Source organism: Pipistrellus hanaki, assembly GCF_964339955.1.
Source record: "Pipistrellus hanaki genome assembly, chromosome: 7".
Lineage (NCBI taxonomy): Eukaryota > Metazoa > Chordata > Mammalia > Chiroptera > Vespertilionidae > Pipistrellus > Pipistrellus hanaki.
The window spans coordinates 52,798,104-52,817,129 of NC_140509.1; positions in this window are offsets into that span (position 1 = coordinate 52,798,104).

Genomic DNA, 19,026 nt, shown 5'->3' on the forward strand with positions numbered 1-19,026 from the left:
TTTAAATATATTTTATTGATTTTTCACAGAGAGGAAGAGAGAGGGATAGAGAGTTAGAAACATCGATGAGAGAGAATCATCGACCAGCTGCCTCTTGCACACCCGCTACTGGATATGTGCCTGCAACCAAGGTACATGCCCTTGACCAAAATCGAACCCGGGACATTTCAGTCCACAGGCCGACGCTCTATCCACTGAGCCAAACCGGTCCCGGCTGCATTCTTTTTTTTTAATCTTCACCAGAGGACATGCTTAGAGACAGGAATAGGGAGAGGGAGGGAGGGAGGGGAGAGAGAGAGAGAGAGAGAGAGAGAGAGAGAGAGAGAGAGAGCGAGGGAGAGAGGGAGAGAGAGACTTTTCCAATGCAGAGGACAATGCCCAAACAACTGAGCTACTCTGGCCAGGCTATTTTCTGCATCTGTCTGGCAGAAGAAGTCACTAATAAACATTAATAAGATGTGGAGCGTTTTAAATTTCACCAAGTCTGCGTCTACCATTTTCTCTCCAGTGGAATACAAATGAAGGCACTGGTTTTTCCATGAGAGAAGGAAGAGGATTCGCATTGGTTTAATACACAACTGCAGCAGACACTGTGCTGCACTAGTCTTTCCTGGAGGTTGTCCTGCTCTAGGCAGTGAAATCTCTATTTCTCTTAGCCATCAGATTTGCAGTTAGAATATGTGTTAAGTAATAAAGCAATATATCCATACTTGTAAAAAAATAATAAAAGTCTATGAAAAATGGTTCTGTGCAGAGGGAGGTGATTAAGACCTAGCACTTGGACGTGAATCCCACAGTCTGCCACATATTCTATTGCTTACCACTCCGCAAGCCAGAGCTTCTTTGACCTCTGCCAGGAAAGAAAAGAATAAGTAAAAGTAATGATTTAAGTCAGGCTGCATGCAGTTGATATCTTTTTTAAGCAAGCGCACCATGTCTGAGCTATCTGGTGAAGCCGAAATATGCTATCAATCAACTTCTTTCACATTTGAAAGGAGAAAAGAAGGGGAGGAGCAGTGGGGATGGAGACCTTATGTTAAATTTAGGAAGCACTAAAGGCCTACATGTTACAGTGCAAAATTGTTACTGTGCTAGGCTCTTCCACAGCTGGATCCCTTTGCGTTGTGTGGCATTAATTTTTATGCCATATGCTTGACCTAATCTGTAGTACGAAATAATGCAGAAGCATGAGAGGCTGAATTTGCATAGATGATACATACTTCCGCTCACTGATGTTCCTCAGATTTATTTGTTACGCTGGCAATTTTTTAAGCTTAAAAACATCTAATTAGTGTTCATTAACCATAGTCAGGCAAGTTAAGGACTGCACTTCTTTTTTTGAATTGTTTTCCAGTTGGAATGCAGATTTGGAATATTCAAATCTTGAATCTGCTTCCTAGAAGAAACATTTTAGTGTGAGACTAGGAGGCTGTTTAGCATGGTGAAGCTTCATTGAGAGGAGAGTGATGCATAAGAGTAATTTTCATTTCTCTCCTAAGAAAAGCATAGCATTGGTAGGCATCTTCTTACTGTCAAATACTAGGTACTCTATGGGGAGTTACATTGCTTTTGCAGTTTTCTCACCAAGTCAGTTGGCCTTATAACGCACTAAATTCGTGTCTCTCTGGTGTTTAGTCATGGAGAGTAATAAGAACAATAAACATGACTAAAAGTAGGTAATCAAATACCAGGGACTCCGAGGTTTTGAAACAGACCTTGTGCGTTTCGTAAAGCAAGTGAAACATTACAAAGGCATTCTTTTTAATTTTCTCTATTTCCTTCAGCAGTCTTCTTGAAAATTCTAGAACTCAGGAGAACTCTGGTCACGGCCTATGACGGTGCCTTTTTCCTGGCGGGCAGTATTAAGGAAATGCCTAATAAGACAAGTTTGAAAAAAAAAAAAAAAAAAAAGGTTGCTTTCTTCTTTATTGTAATACAGTTTTCAGTTTTCAGGAATCCTGTTTGTGTGTTTGATTTAAAGAGCAAAAAACTGAACAATCTGCTTTTTTCTGAAGCCGGGGAGGGGAGGGGAGGGAAGAGCGTCAATTTCCTGCTCGTTAGTGACAGTAACTAACAGTAACCTGCTCCCCACCAGATGGGTATAACCTAGTCATTACTCTTACTTCTCAGCCCTCAGATGTGTGGGTCTTGCTTTTTGCTATCTTACGGAAAAGAGGCATGTGTGCGCCCAGAGATGAATGTTTGTGGAAGGGAGTAGAACTTAAGAATGAAAGCAGATCAAGACAGTCATGGATGAGAAGCAAACAGAAAAACTCCCCATCTGTGGGAAAACATGGAGCAGCAAAACCACAGACAGGAAACAGTGCTCAATCTAAACGAGTCACAGCAGTAAGCTTCGGCAAATGGGAACGAGGATGTAGGATGTGCCGCTTTTACCAAGGACATGTGTCAGAGTTTGAGCATCGCCTGCCTACCGCGGCTTCCATCCTTTCCCTCCCTCCGCCTTCCTTCGCTGCTCCCCGGCAGTGGAAACGCAGATCCCCGCCACCCACCTTATTTTTTTTCCACAGTATGTCCTATGTGATCTATTCAGATCTCATTAAACTGATTTACTGGCCCCGCTGGCTCTGCTCACCCTCAGTTTATTCCTACTTTGTTTAAAATTCGGGAAGTGCTGGGGGAGGGGCAGGACATTAATCCCTGCACTTGTGCAAACGGAGTGCCAGCTGATTTATGGCAAAGGTTATAAAGGAAAAGTATTAAGTGTGCTTCATTCCATTTGGCAAAACCATCCTGCACAATGTCCACAGAAACCCCAAGAGTCCTGTTTTGTAGAAGGAAGGGGGGAAAAACTCCACCAAAGATGTGCTCTTCTTCTTTTGAGCATTAATTAAGACTGTAAATCACAGGCCACATGAAACAACTGTATACGACAGAACGTGGATGGTCCGGGGATTCTGCTGGGCTTGTGTGATCAGTCTGAATACCTACACCAAAGCCCTAATGGGAGGGCAGACTTCAAAGGGCAGTTTTGGCATGAAGGAGAGGTCTGCTCCGGCGAGGCCTGGAGAGAGCGTTGTAAAGTACAGGCTGCATGGAGGGGCGGGGAGGCAGGGGACCGGGAGTCAGGGGAAGAGAGGAACTAGCGTGGAGCAGTTTATTGTTTTTCTTAGGAGTGCCAGGTAAGTATTAAATAATGTATTATTCTTTTAGCCTTGAACAGTAGTTTTGATTTCATCATTTGGGAAATATCTTCCAAATGATAAATTACCTCTAGTTTAGGGGAGAGAAAGTGTTGCTCTTCTTCTCCTTCTCCTCCTTCTTCTCCTTCTCCTCCTCCCCCCCCTCCTCCTCCTCCTCCTCCTCCTCCTTCTACTTCTTCTTCCTACTTCTTCTTCTTTTCCTCATCCTTATTCTCATTCTCATTCTCCTCCTCCCATGTGGTATGCCTTTGGCTGCTTTGTTCACCATTCACTACCTCTTACTGCTGGGTTTCAGATTATTCCAACAAGTGGTACATAACTCATCACCCATGATCTCTTGGAGTGGATTTGCAAATAGTGAATTAATTTACTTTTCTCAGTTCAAAATATCAGTTTCCAGCACCCATAGAGCTGAGACAGTATTTTATTGGAGAGCTATTATGCAATCCTCTTCTACCTCAGAATACATATTGAATACCTGCAATAAATATGTTTTCTTTCGTCTTTCTTTTAAGGCTGATTATATATAGTCTTTGCATTCAGGATAATGTGGGTGATCTTTCATTTTAGCATATGCTTATTTCTCTTCTGTTGGGGTGATTTTTCCTCATATTGAGCTGGTCAAGTGCCTATCGGTCCAATTGTGTATGTTTTTAGTACAGTAATCCAAGATTAAGATTTAGTCCAAGTGCATGGCTGTGGAACAGAATTATAATTTAGACCTCTTGTTATGAGTGCAATATTCTAATTAACTATGCAACTGAGAATTATACATATCTTCTCATTAAAAATATTCTTGTTTGTGGGTTGTAATCATGAATAGTTGAAAGCAACCTCAATAACAAGTTAAATAAATGAAAGTATATTCAGGTAATGGAATACTAAAACACAAAACAGAAATGTAGATATTAATATAAAAATGTGTTCACACCATATCACTAAGCTAAAAAATATAATAATAGGTATGCATTATCCCATGTTCGATTTTCTTTTCCCACTGTATAAATTAAAGTAAACCAAATTTCACATCTTTAAAGTGTATAATTTGGTAAGTTTTGACATCTGCAGACATCTGCGAAATCATCACCACAATCAAGATATTACTTTTGCCCTAGCTGGTTTTGCTCAGTGGATAGAGCATTGGCCTGCAGACTGAAAGGTCTCAGGTTTGAATCCGGTCAAGGGCACATGCCCGAGTTGCAGTCTCAAACCCCAGTAGGATTCTCTCTAATCACTAATATTTCTATCTCTTTCTCCCTCTTTCTTCCTCTCTGAAATCAATATATATATTTTAAAGATATTACTTTCTATCAACGCCCCTCCAAAAAAAGTTTCTTTGTGCCACTTTATAACCTATTAATCCACCCCTTCAACCACCTCTATCTGCAGGCAAACACTGTTCTGCTTCCTGTCACTATAAATTAGATTGCATTTTCTAGAATTTATATAAATGGCATCATGCAGTATGTGCTTGCTTTTTGGCTTCTTTAACTTGGCATAACGATTTCGAGATTCACCCATGTTGTTGCATGTATCAAGAGTTCATTATTTTATGTTGCTGAGTAGTAGTCCATTACTACTTAATGGACATAAGGGTCTTTGTTCTCCTTATGTCTCTCTGGTAGCTAGTCTGTTTCAGGCCTTATGGAATTTCACCTAAGGATACTAAACAGATTCAGAGACTCTAGGAAATCTTATGCAGCTGTCTTAGCTCTTTCTCTGCATAACTCCCTGCTGTTTGGTTGTTTGCCATTTGAATTCCAACCACCTCTGTCTGCTTGTTCTTTGATATCTGGCACCTCGGCATAATGAGATCCCAGTAATTTTTTTTAGGTTCCCTTTCTTTGTGGGTATCTGATACGTGCCCTCAGGCAGAAATCTGAGTGGATGATCAAACTCATTTTGTTAATCTCTCAAGGATCACAGTTCTGTGTTGCCTATTCTAGATCTGAAGACATTTATATCATACTAGAGGCCCGATGCAGGAAAATTCGTGCAAGAGTAGGCCTTCCTTCCCCCCGCTGCCAGTACTGGCTTCCCTCTCGCACCCAGAGGAGGCCTCCCTCCTCCAGCTGCCCACAGGCACCCGGGACCCAGGCTGGCTTCCTTCTGGCCCTAGCTGGGTCAGGAAGGATGTCTGGAATGACATCCGGAAGATATCCTGTCTAATTAGCATATTACCCATTTATTATTATAGATACTTGTCCAGTGTTCTAAATGGCTATATTTGGTGAATTGGTCCAGTGCCAATTACTCAATAACAATTGGAAATGTAAGTCATTCATGTGGTATTTGTGATAGTGATAGTTAATGTTCAGTGAGATTTATTTTTGAAACTCTTATAATTATTTTCCAAGAAGGGAAGGGGAATGGTTTTTAGTACATATTACTTTCTCATTTCTCAGAGCTAGTATATCACTTAAACAGTATTCAGTGGGAGTGCAAAATAAGGAAGCATTAGTAGCATATTTCACATTTCTATGGCAGGGAGAAATTTTACCGACATACTTCTTTGAAATCACTTTTCATTTTTCATTAGGAGCTTTCTTCATAATTTAGGGCAAACCAAAGCTAATATCAAACAATTAAAATGTTTTCAAATACAAGTTTATAAGAAAAAACCCAAAGTAGTACTTCTCACATAGGCATGGGAACATGGGTTTAGGATGTGTGTACTATCTGTTAAATGAGATAGAAAGAGTCCAGCCTAGGACTTTCTGTCCTGTGTTTTGTGTTGTTGTTTTTTTTGTTTTGTTTTTCTTCTTTCATTCCTTGGTAATCTCTGACAGTTTCTATGGATAAAAGCAATCTGCTTCAGAATCAGTGAGAAAAACATACACCTTGATTTTTGGTGTTTGAGTAATACAGTTTATCATTTTCCAAAGATCTAGCTAAAGATCACAAAAAGGAAAATAAATACAAATATAACAAACAATAGGATAAAGCTGATAAAGCCCTTGCCCTTTATTTCCATACATACTTTGGAAATCTATCAGTGCTGTATTCAGGCTTGATTTTCAACTGGAAACTCTAAGTTAAGTCTTAACCAGTTACCTAGCTAGAACAATTCCCAGAGGTTAATCTTTTATTTTAGGGTGATTTGTTGTTGTTGTTGTTGTTGTGACTATTTTTTATTGATAGTATCTTTTGACACATTGTTTTTAAGTTTTAAAAAAGTCTCATTTGTCTATTTTATCTTTGTTTTTTGGAATTTTGATAATAATGTCTCAGTGTGAATCTCTTGGAGTTCATCTTACTAGAAGTTCATTGAGATTGTTGTTTGTTTATATTTCATGTCTTTTGTCAAATGTGGGAATTTTTCAGCCATAATATCTTTACTATCTTTTTTCTCTCTTCTCCTTCAGCGACTTCTATGATGCATGTTGGTCTATTGGAATCCCAAAATAATTACATTAGATAGATTTTTTCCCCCCAGTGGGATTGTTTTCTAGGTAGAGAGACAAATTCTCTACTATCTTTTGAGAATCCTCTTCCCTAATTGCATTTTGACCACATATATTTTTTTTTCTTTCTGCATGTATTTTCAGAAATCTTATTCATATTTGCATAGAAATTGTCAATTCAAATCACCCTTTTCTGAAGAAGATCAAGTAAGATAATATACAAGTATATGTTTTTAATTATATTTAGGAAATAACTAAGGTTATCTTATTTCTTGTTCGCACTCTTTATAAGTAGGCTATAAACTTAGAAAGTGCAGAAGTAACTAGAATTAAGCATTCTTTTTAATTTCTTGAGGTCATCTCTACCTTTTCAGTTTGTTTTGGAGGGTGGGGGAGAATAAAAGGTGTCCTCAAAAGGTAAGGACTATTTTTTTTATTATTATTATTTTTTTTTTTAGAAAAGAGACAAGGGGAGAGAACTGTTGTGGATATAAATTTTTTTATACCAAGAATATAAAATTGTATTTGGTCTGTGTATTCATAAAAGACTGTCTTAAGTTTTCTTTCACCAAGAGAAAAGAGAATCCATCCCTGTTATCTTTCATAACTTTCTGAATTACTCATCATATGGATTATAGGAAAATGAGTTGTCCTCTATCATTACTATTTTGGTTATTCATACATGTTTCTGAAACATTATGCCAACATATTAGACAAATCTATATTCCTAAACATACTCATTTTAAGAAACAACCACACATTAAAATGTTCACACTACCCAAAGCAATCTATAAATTCAACGCAATCTCCATTAAAATATTAATGGCATACTTCAAAGACCTAAAACAAATTCTCCAAAAATTCATCTGGAATAAAAAAAGACCCCAAATAGCTACAGCAATCTTGAGAAAGAAGAACAATGTTGGAGGGATCACAGTACCAGATATCAAGTTATACTATAAAGCCACTGTTCTCAAAACTGCCTGGTACTGGCACAAGAACAGACATGTAGACCAGTGGAATAGAACAGAGAACCCAGAAATCGACATAAGCCAGTATGCTCAATTAATATTGGACAAAGGAGACAAGAGTATACAATGGAAACAAGACAGTCTCTTCAATAAATGGTGTTGGGAAAACTGGACAGATACTTGCAAAATGAAACTAGACCACCAACTTATACCATATACAAAAATAAACTCAAAATGGATAAAGGGCTTAAACATAAGATGGGAAACCATAAAAATCTTAGAAGAAGCCATAGGCAACTAAATAGCAGACGTTTGTTGTAGCAATATCTTCACTGATATAGCTCCTAGGGCAATGGAAACTAAAGAGAAAATAAACAAATGGGACTACATCAAAATAAAAAGCTTCTAAACAGCAAAAGAAACCAACAACAAGAAAGCCCACTGCATGGGAAAACATATTTGCCAATGTTATCTAGAAAAGGGTTTACTTTCCAACATTTACAAGGAACTCATACAACTTAACAAAAGGAAAATAAACAATCCAATAAAAAAAATGGACAAAGAACCTAAATAGACACTTTTTGAAAGAGGACATTCAGAAACCCAAGAGACATATGAAAACATGCTCAAAGTTACTAATCATCCAAGAGATGCAAATCAAAACAACAATGCGATACCATCTCACACTTGTCAGAATGGCTATCATCAACAAATCAACAAATGACAAGTGCTGGCGAGGATCGGAGAAAAAGGAAATCTTCTTCACTGTTGATGGGAATGCAGACTGGTGCAGCCACTGGGGAGAAGAGTATAGGGTTTCCTCAAAAAATTAAAAATGGAACTGCCATTTGACCCAGTGATCCCACTTCTAGGAATATAGCCTAAGAAAACAGAAACACCAATCAGAAAGGATACATGCATCCCTATGTTCATAGCAGCACAATTCACAACAGCTAAGATTTGGAAATAGTCTAAATGCCCATCAGCAGATGAATGGATTAGAAAACTGGTACATCTACACAATGGAATACTAGGCTGCTGTAAAAAGGAACTCCTACCATTCGCAACAGCATGGATAGATCTGAATAGCATTATGCTAAATGAAATAAGCCAGTCAGTGAAAGATAAATACCACATGATTCACTCATTATGGATAATAAAAAACATTACAAACTGTTGAACAAAAAATAGGCAACGAAGCATTGAACAGACTGTCAAACTATAGCAGGAAGGTAGGGGAGAGTTTGGGGGGTAAAATATCAACCAAAGAATTTGTATACATGCATATAAGCACAACCAACAGACGCAAGACACTGGGGGCAAGGGGACGAGGACAAGTGCCGGTGGGTAGAGAAGGATGGGGGTAGGTTAGTGGGGGGGAAAAAGAAAGAAGACATATGTACTACTATTGTAATACCTCAAACAATAAAATTAAATTTAAAAAAAGAAAGAACCACAGTATTTTTTTCTTTCTATTTATTTATTTATTTATTCATTTATTTTGGTAAAGACTGAAATATAGACACCACTTTCTATCTCATCTTATCATTAAATTCAAGTCTATAAGTTTACTCCTAATGTGTTCATTGAATATGATTATTAGTTTAAAGGGTTTAAAAGTTTGCAAAAATAATTAAAAGTACTAAATGGGTTAGTCACAAATCTACTGTCATATAATATTAGAAATAAGGATTTCTTACTGACACCCCAGACTTAATCAGTTAGCTAGTCCTTAGCGGCTAAGTGAGATTATGTTTAGCCTGTTTTCCAAATGGCAATTAAATGGTTTCATTTCCTAGGAAAGGTTTGCCTGTGAAATCTCTCTGGCTTTCTCCACCCCCGTGGATTCTCATCTCCATCTTTACCTTCCCCTCCCCACACCTCTCTAGAAACCCTTCTCCCTTTTCCCACCTCTAAGACTAAGGCTTTCCAAACATTCTGTGTGTGTTTGGGCAGTGTGCAGTGACAATGATTAAGCAGCCGAATGTTTGAAACCCAGCTAAATGCATGGATTATCATCTGCTTAACTCCTTCTTATCTTGAACTGAGAGGGCCTTAATGGCTAGTACCTATTGTTCTCCTTCTCTGGACATTCATGAAGAAATCAGAGCATCCTGCTGACAGTAACCTGCTGAACTGATTTATTTGTCCCTTGCTTTCCAGGACCATTCCAAGTAGACTGCAGCACTGAGGAGGAGGATATTGCTAGAATAAATGCACACGGGCATGAGTGCCTGCACACACCAATACAAGCACACCACCCCTTTCTACACTCGAACCAGGGTGTCCTTGGCCTCTAATAAAAGGATTGAATGGGGCTTGCAGATTGTCTGCTTAAGAGATACACTCCTAGTTTCTGTTCTACCTTCTCAGTGATTAAGCAGCCTTTCAGCTTCTCTGTGTAAACAGGTTTCCAGTTCAAACCTGCATCCTTGGAGCTCAGGTGTTGTCTGAATACATAACTGACTCAGTAGACCAGAAAGTTGTCTATTTCTTAGTAGAAGAATTATTAACTTGCATTTAAAATATATATATATATATATATATATATATATATATATATATATATATATAATTGATTTTTTAGAGAGGAAGGGAGAGAGATAGAGAGCTAGAAACGTCGATGAGAGAGAAACATTGACCAGTTGCCTCTTGCACACCCCCTACCGGGGATGTGCCCGCAACCAAGATACATGCCCTTGACCGAAATCCAACCCGGGACCTTTCAGTCTGCAGACCGACGCTCTACCACTGAGCCAAACCGGTTTCAGCTAACTTGCATTTTTATGAATTAAGAATAAAAATTCCATCTTCAGTGTTAACATGATGTGTATCCTTTATTACCTTCCTTCCATGCTCATATGATTACAGAAGAACATACAAATATATAACGTTTTCTGTCTTTGTTTTTGGAAAATGGGATCATGATATACATTATGCTTTTCTCCAAGAATAGATGATGGAAATCCTTCTAACGCTGCCATTACAAAGTCAGCTTCTGTTGAATTTGTACCTGCCACTCATTGGTTTGGCTGTATTACAATGTATTCAACCATTGCCGTGGGCATTTAGTTTCCTGTTTCTCCCCCGCCTCCCCTCCACTATAAACAACACACATACCTGGAGAGGATGGAGTCTGAAATGGAACTACTTCAAGTAGAATCCTGTAATACCTACCACTTGCCAACTTTTGCAGCAATGAGGAGCACTTGCCTAGCCTTAGGACAAAAATAATTCAACTCACCTATTCTGCTCTGCTTGGAAGAAGAGGTCAAGATACACCTTTATGGTGTGTGTCCTTGAGGGGATAGATGGGGATATTCAAGAATTCAGTTGGGAGCCTCAGGGCTAAGAATTGGGCATCTTGGGGTCAGGTAGGGATTCCATCCAGACTCCCCAGGTCTCTTCATTCAGATCTTACCTTCAGGCTGGCCAGGCCCAAAGCTTCCCTCCCACCATCCAGGCCTGTCCAGTCCCAGCAGTTGCTCTGTGCTTGGATTTGGATTGAGAGGGGAGAACAGTAGGAACACTGCAGGCCACAGCTTTCAAAATACTATCCAGAAACACACACACACACACACACACACACACACACACACACACACACACAAACACACTGTCTAGACATGGCTCCAGAGAAATATATTTTTATGCTTAATTAAAAGTGAAATATGTCTTGAATCTACTTTCAGTGCTGGGTAATTAAACAGAATAAACCTTGAGAGCTATAAAGTCGTGGTAGCTAGTTCTTACAATACTGGTCAAGGCCCAGGATTACTTGTGTATGTACTGGTCCTATCTGAAAACATACTTAATTAAACAGGAAAAAGGCCGGGAATATTCCTTGTGTTAAATGTTTTCTCTGACCCCCCCCCACCAGGTCTTTTGAGCTGGCCTTACTGTTAATATTATTATGTCTCTCTGTTATTTTTTATTATTATTGTTCATTTGAGATAATCTTCTTCAGGATAACATAAAACCTCCCCAAGATCCTACGCTCTATGATAATATTTTTCCACATTGCTCAATGCTTACTATTGCTAGCCAGGAGCAGAGTGAGTCAGTTGAGGAAAATTCTAAAATTTAAAAAATATCTGAAGCAAATATCCATCTTAAATTATGATTTTTTTAAAAAGCCATTGTTTTAGGAAATTACTGTTTATGATGAGACCTTTATTTTCATTACTTAAAATTATGACTTTCATCCTGAAAATTAAAGCAATATATGTTACTTGTAAAGAGTTTTGAAGCTACCAAAAATTATAAAGATCAATAATTTTGTGTGGCTATCAAGGGATAGCATGAGAAGTTTTTTGGCATGATGGAACCATCCTATATCCTGACTGTGGTGGTAGTTACAGGAATCTAAGTCTGTGTTAAAATTCATAGAACTGTACATACCCTCTCACACAAAAGTTCACTTTACTGTATAATAATTTTTTTAAAGTTAAATAAAAAGTAGAACCATTTATAATTTCTCCACCTATATTAATTATTTTAAGCATTTTGGTATATTTCCTTCTTGTATTTCTGTGACTATAACTACAGATGCATTTCTCTTTTTAAAAATTGTTATTATAAATTTATGTATATACTGATTTTAAATATCTTGAACACTTTTGTATCATTAAATATTCATTTAAAACTTTTACATGGTTGTATAATATTCCATCATAAGATGTACCTAACTTAATTGTTCTACTATTGTAGTACATTTCCCCACAATTCCTTTAAGAAACTATAGGTAGTTTCTTAAAGGAATAGTTGAGAGTGCAACAACAATTGTTAATTTAAGAGTAAATACTTAAATTTTTCTCCTATTACCATTGTCCTCAGAAGAAAATCCAGCCTTCACACACACAAAAATATTTCTTTCACCAGGGGCTACAAAGTTCGCCCACTTCAACTCCTGTCACCCACCCAGCCACAACTGTGGCCCCTCAACTCCAGAACTCACCAAGTACTTCCTAGTTTTGGAGTTCTGGAATTCTGCTCTACTTCCTATCTAGCCTTGGTGCCACTTCCATCCTCCCCCTTCTTCCCCGTTCTTCAGGGCTACAGCTTCAAAGTTTCCTCATAGACCAGTCTTCCTTGAGCACTCATTCCCTTCCATTCTCCTTTTCTCTTCCACAGCACCCTCTCCTGTTTTAAAAAAAATCAGTTCCCGTAGCTAGCCATTATATTTTCACGTGTTTAAAGTCATTATCTCCCACTTAATGATAAGCTCTATTGGAAATGAGGATCATGTCAGTTTTGCTGAATACTGTATATCCAATGCTTGGTACCTGTGTCTATTACTCAATAAATAATCGTTGCTGATTGACTGAATGAAGGAACCAGACCTATCATGCTCTAGTAGGACTTAGATCTAATGATTGCAAAAATATCTTAACCAAATTAATTGTAAGTAGCTTTGAAATTGGTTAGTGACCATCTATGTGTAATAAAATGGGTTGAGATCATTTTATCTAGTCTGGCATGAAATTTAAAATCTAAGAGAAGGCGTTTTCTCACTTTCAGTTTTTTTCTTTGTTGGTTTTGTGTCCTACTCTTCCCCCTCCCCCTGAGCATTTGGCTCAGGTATACCTACCTATAGTTTCTAAGTTCCACTAGTTTTACAGTTCTCAATTTCTTGGCAAACAAAAGCTTTAATTTTTTTCTCTCACCAACCACTTTCCTTGTTTGCTCTTTCCTTTTTTTATTGTTACCTATTTTTTCTATTCCTGTCTCCCCACCAAATTCTGTTGCTAATGCTCTAAGTTTGGCTGTCAAGCCTCTAACTCTCTCTTCCTTTGAACTGCTTAGAAGATTTTAAAGTTGGAATTAAAGCAAGTAAGTTGAATACTAGGTAAAATTTGACATAAAGTTATTATGTGTGGTTTTTTTGTTTTGCTGTTTTTTGTTGTTGTGTGTTTGGTTAATAAATCTGTTTGTACTTTTTGCCAAGGGGAGCCAGACATTAACTGTCACTTCAGTGCACAAAATAGATCCTATCCACCGCAAACATTTGTGTGTGGGTGACAGTACTGTTCAGTGTCTGATACCAAACCATATAACCTGTTTCTATCTTTCAGTTCATTTAATCTTTTTACTAATGCTTCCTAGAAATTCTTAATTATCTGGATCAAAGACCTAGAGCTAAAAGATTTGGATTCCTGCTACTTCCAAGCAAGTGAATGGATCATTCCCATTCTTATGATTGTTAATCCCAGGTGTAAGCTTGGTAGTCATCAAAGGCAGTTATCGGGTTCCTTCTGGAAGGACATCCTATCCATCTTGATAAGACCAAGGGAAGGAGGAACAATCACTCTGATTTTCAGTGAGAATCAGATGATAACAAAAGGTAGTCAATAACATCTTTACTGAGGATTTTTCTCCCTCAAAATGGAAAGGAGAAAAAAAAAAAAAAAAGGTGAATACATAGTCACTTTCAGAAACTTGACTTTCACTTTAAAGTGACTAGGAAACCAAATGGTTAGAAATACTAAATCCAAGTCAACCTTTTAAGATAATTGAATACACTGTAAATAAAAAATCTAGAATAATTTTTTAAGTAACTTAAAAAAACAACAACAACACCTTTTACTTTTATCTTTCAACAAGTCACTGTGGTTAGAGAATGTGATTTCTCAGCTATCTTACCAAGGTTGCAACCAATTCAGAAACTAACCCAATAAAACACCATCATAATTGTGACATCGCTCAGGTGAGTGAGAATAATAACACTGGTAATCCCCAGGGAAGTGGCTATTGCACAAATTGCAGCAGAGAGATAGGGGTGTCGGTAGGATTCAAAACTTGGATTAAGGGTTGTAAGTCCACACTTTTACTGCTTTCCTTAAGATATGTGGTTAAATAAAATTTAGTTTCACATTAAGCTGTTCAAAAAAGCAAACAAACTTTATTTAGTTTGGTAGATTTTCTTCCTGGTGTCTGGAACTATGCCCTCATTTATCGTGGCTTATTCAAAACAGCATATTTTAAAGCAATAATTATAGCGCAGATGATCGACAAGACTAACTATATGTGCCATGCTAGCCTTTGTACAGTGCTCTGAAAAATCAATATGCTTTCCTTTATGAGTGGCTGAAAGTAGTTAAATATTTTCAGTAAAATCCTTGTTGACATTCAAGATATTTTTACTCTAAGAAACAAGGAAGGGCTAAATCTTCGTGGGCAGTTTTTGTGGTTCTCTTTGAAATGTGATGGATAAAATCATACATAGAGGAAAGAATCTTTTTCTTTGTGCCTCAGTCTGATGAAGGTATGGGGACAGACTTAGAAGAACATGGACTTTAAAAACTCAAGCTAAGTGTAGAGTTTACTAGGCAAAACCTAAGCCAAACCAATGTTTGTGTTTTGGGTGTTCTAAATGACCATCTCTTCTCCCCCACCAAGGCTCACTAAATAGAGCCTACTCCAGATCGTCATGCGTGACTTTATTATAAAATACACTCTCACACCCAGTAACACCAAATATCTGATTTTTTTTTTCCCCCCTTGAGCAAGACATCCACACAAACATCATTATTAGAGGAAAGGAAAGTCCTGATTTTAGCAGAGCTGCTTTAGAGAAGGAAAGAACATGCACAAAACCCTTGGTAGGATGCTAATCAGGCCTTGTTCTGAAAAGCCCTAATTAATGTAATTAAAATCTGTCAGATCAAACTGATTAGCCTGATACTCAAGCCAGAGCCCAGGGACTGGGGCTCCTGGGGGGAGGGGAGGCAGTCACCACCAAGGTGGGGTTAGCTTTCAGAAGAGGTGGTTGGTCTCCCAGGTGATCAAAGCAACTTGTCTTTCATGGAGTATAAGGACAGTGAGCTCCTGGCCTCAGATCTGGTTTCCTGCGTCTCTAGTTCCTGGCACATACTGAGCCATTCAGGTGGGAGAAGCAGGCCCTCTCTGGGCTGTGATGGGAGGCAGGGGAAGAGGCTGCATGGCTTCCCTCTCTGACAGCGAGGACACAGATGAAGCATTTTGCATCCCCTGGCAGTCCCCTGTCGCGGGCTTTGGCCATGACCACTGACACACAGGCAGGAAGGAGACAGAGGCCATGTCATGTGATCGAGATAGTGCTATTGACACAGGCCTCTCTTTCGGATCCACCTTCTAGGGTGAGAGAGTGGTGCGGAGAGCAGCGTGGCCTCTGCCCAGGCTGTGGCTCTGCCCTGGGGGGAGAGCAGGAGAGCTCCAGGGGCAGTTCTCTCAAGTCCGGAGGAGAATTCCAGGCCACTAGAGTGGAACAGTGAGTATCCCATCAGAGTCTTATTCTAGCCAAATTGAAGAAGGAAGGACGAATAAATTCAGGGTTAAGAAATCTCTGGGCTTTTAATCGTGACCTGAGAATATATTCTTTCCTATATGATATTTTTTAAGAAAATGTTAGGGAAAATGACAGTTCTCCTAATAACAAAGTTTCAAGTAAAATCATCAGAGATGTTTTTTAACTTCACTCACTAAGACGTTTTAAAAGCAAGACTTTTAAGAGATTGACGACCACCATATGAAGTGACTTGCATGATCTCTCCTAGTTTCTGTAACACTCATAAATATGTGGGCTCACGTATGCTGGGTCTTCAGAGTTCTTTAAGTACATTGTGTCTATTTTTATTTCTCTGATAATACCTAAATAGGAAATACTAGAAAAGGCAAAAAGCATAACGATGGAAGTGAGGGAAGAATTCAGAATCTTAATTTTTTTTTTCTTTAATCATAAGTACTGCATGTAGGATACCCCTCATTTCTAGTTACAGCTTAGCAATTTCCGTTTCTGCAATTTCTTTTGTTTTGAGGACAGTGATTTGGATTGTATTGGCAATAGTACATTTTCAAAACAGTCTTTTGCAGTGAAATACGTCTTTGGTGGACATGCCTGGGGAGAGCAGAAGACCATGAATAGTTGGTCAAAAGATAAATTTGAGAATCGCCTATCTTCTTTCCATTGTGTGTGGCTTAGCTAATCACATAAGAGCAGGGTATAAAGAGGCAAATCTTGGCTGTAGGAAGTTGGGCAGGACTTTCCCAGGGGACAAATGTGTATTAGGGTGGCCACTGAAATGACCTCTCCTGACATCTTATCTTCAGTTACACTCGGCTACCATCTCTCTTAATGGTTGCCCCAAAGGAATACGAATTCCATGGACTTTCACTACAATTTTAAGACAGATAGGAAAATCATTGATGGTAAGTGAGATGGTCAAAGTAAGGATTTCATTAGCCCAGTGAGAACAAACCCCATACTTCTCTGATCCTTGGCTTCCTCTGAGCTACCATGCAGGGCTGGCTATAAGAACTGCCCAGCTCTCAAATGTGGGGTCTTTTAATAAACAGATTTAAAGTAGAGGAATCGTGTTGTTTTGTTATTTTGTTTTAGCTGTCAAACGTCAGATTTGGCACTTCTTAAACAGCGTATGCCAAGAATTCTAAAATGTAGTGACTAGTAGTAAGTGAGTGCTGTGCCCTTTTTATATTTTACTTGGTTTGAGCGACTAGAATTTGGAGAAATTCCTCTCCCTCTCCCAGACCTCTGATGGCACGGGCCCTGCGTTTCTCCAAGCAGCTCCTGGAGCAGCCCAGCTGTGCGTGACTGCGGATGGGCGGGCCGCCCCGGGACTGACCGCACTGCCTGGGTGTCCTGTCAGCAGCTCAGCTCTGCCCACACCTGTGCGGATCCGCTCCGCCAAGCCTCTGTTTGACTTAGCCCCCTTTTCTTGCAGTTTCACAACTTTATGGCTCTTTGGTTGGATTGATATCCTTGAAAAAGACAGCTTAGTTCAGTTGGTGAACCTGCAGTAAAGCGCGTTGCAGGGTCAGCACAGGGTCTTATCAGGGAAAGAAATGTTTTATGGAATCCTGAAGGCCAGCGAGGCAGGGGCAGGCTTCGCTCTGTCCTCCGCGTTACTGGCGTCATGCTTCCCACTTAACCTTTTGCATTCCTTGATAGTTCAGAGCTTTTTTCCCTCTCAGTGTGGGGGGTGGTGGTGGGGATATGCTTTCCGAAGTTACACTCTGGGGGCGTAGGGAGGGCGGGGAAGGGGAGGTGGTGAGCTGCAGAGACGTTGATTCTAGAAAGCAAACTAGTGGCAGCCCCCAAGGCTGATCATGCTACCTCCACTGCTTCTATCAAGAAGAGCTTGGCCACAAAAGTCTGGAACCTTCTTTTACCAACATCCTCAGGTGACACATTTTATTTCTGTCGAGATCAACCACATGTGTTTTCATGCATCTTTCAGTAATAAACACTCCCCAGCCTGAAGCCTTGGCCTTCCCTTGTCTCCTGGTGGCCTCCTTCTCTCCTCCTGTCTCCCAGCCCCTTGCTTTTCACCAAACCCCAGAATGGGGTCAGGACAAGTTCTGCCCAGAATGTCTCTTCCGGACATAGCTCCCTCAGTCCTGTAAGAGCCCTTCACTTGAGCCAGTGTGGACGGGAGAAAGGCCTGCTCTCTTTGCTTCCTGTCCACCTTGGCTTGCTCCCCAGCGGCTGCTGGGACTCATCCTTGGTGCCACCAGGCCCCACCGTATTCTTTGAGGCTTAGCTCAGATGACACCTCTTCTGTCACCTGCCCTGATTGTTCTTTCCTCCCTGTCTTTCCGTGTCACTTTTGTGGCATCTATCGCATCCTGCCCGGGACTACATGCACATGTGCAGAACTATGCCGAATTGGAAACTTTTCAAAAATTTTATTTATTCATTTTTATTGATTAAGGTATTACATATGTGTCCTTATCTCCCCATGGCCCCTCAACCCCCCACTCATGCCTCATATGCATACAAACAAGTCCTTTGGTTGATCTCTCCCTTTTACCCCCACCCTCTCCTGCCTTCCCTCTGAGGTTTGACAGTCTGATCGGTGCTTCTCTGTCTGTGGATCTGTTTATGTTTATCGGTTTATGTTGTTCATTATATTCTGCAAATGAGTGAGATCCTGTGATATTTATCTTTCTCTGACTGGTTTATTTCGCTTAGCATAATGCTCTCCAGTTCCATCCATGCTTTGCAAATGGTAAGAACTCCTTTTTTTACCCCAGTGTAGTAGTATTCCATTGTGTAGATGTACCACAATTTTCTTTCTAATTCATTCATCTGCTGATGGGCACTTAGGCAGTTTCCAAATCTTAGCCATGGTGAATTGTGCTGCTATGAACAAAGGGGTGCATATGTTCTTTCTGATTGGTGTTTCTGGTTTCTTGGGATTATTTCTAGAAGTGGGATCACTGGGTCAAATAGAAACAGCCATCATTGATCTTGGTTTCTTTCTCGGTACCCAGTACCATGTATGTAATGGCTGTCCACAGAGCGAGTGAATACAGGAAAGAAGGATGAATGATGGCCTTTACCCTTCGACTAGATTCAAGTCTCCGTTTCCGGAATCTATGTTCCTCTATGTTGCCTTTTTGGGCCTTGATAACCCAAATAAATGTAAGTGATCAAGAGTTTCAAATACACACTTTACCCCCCACACTAATCTTTGTGTCACTTCTTTA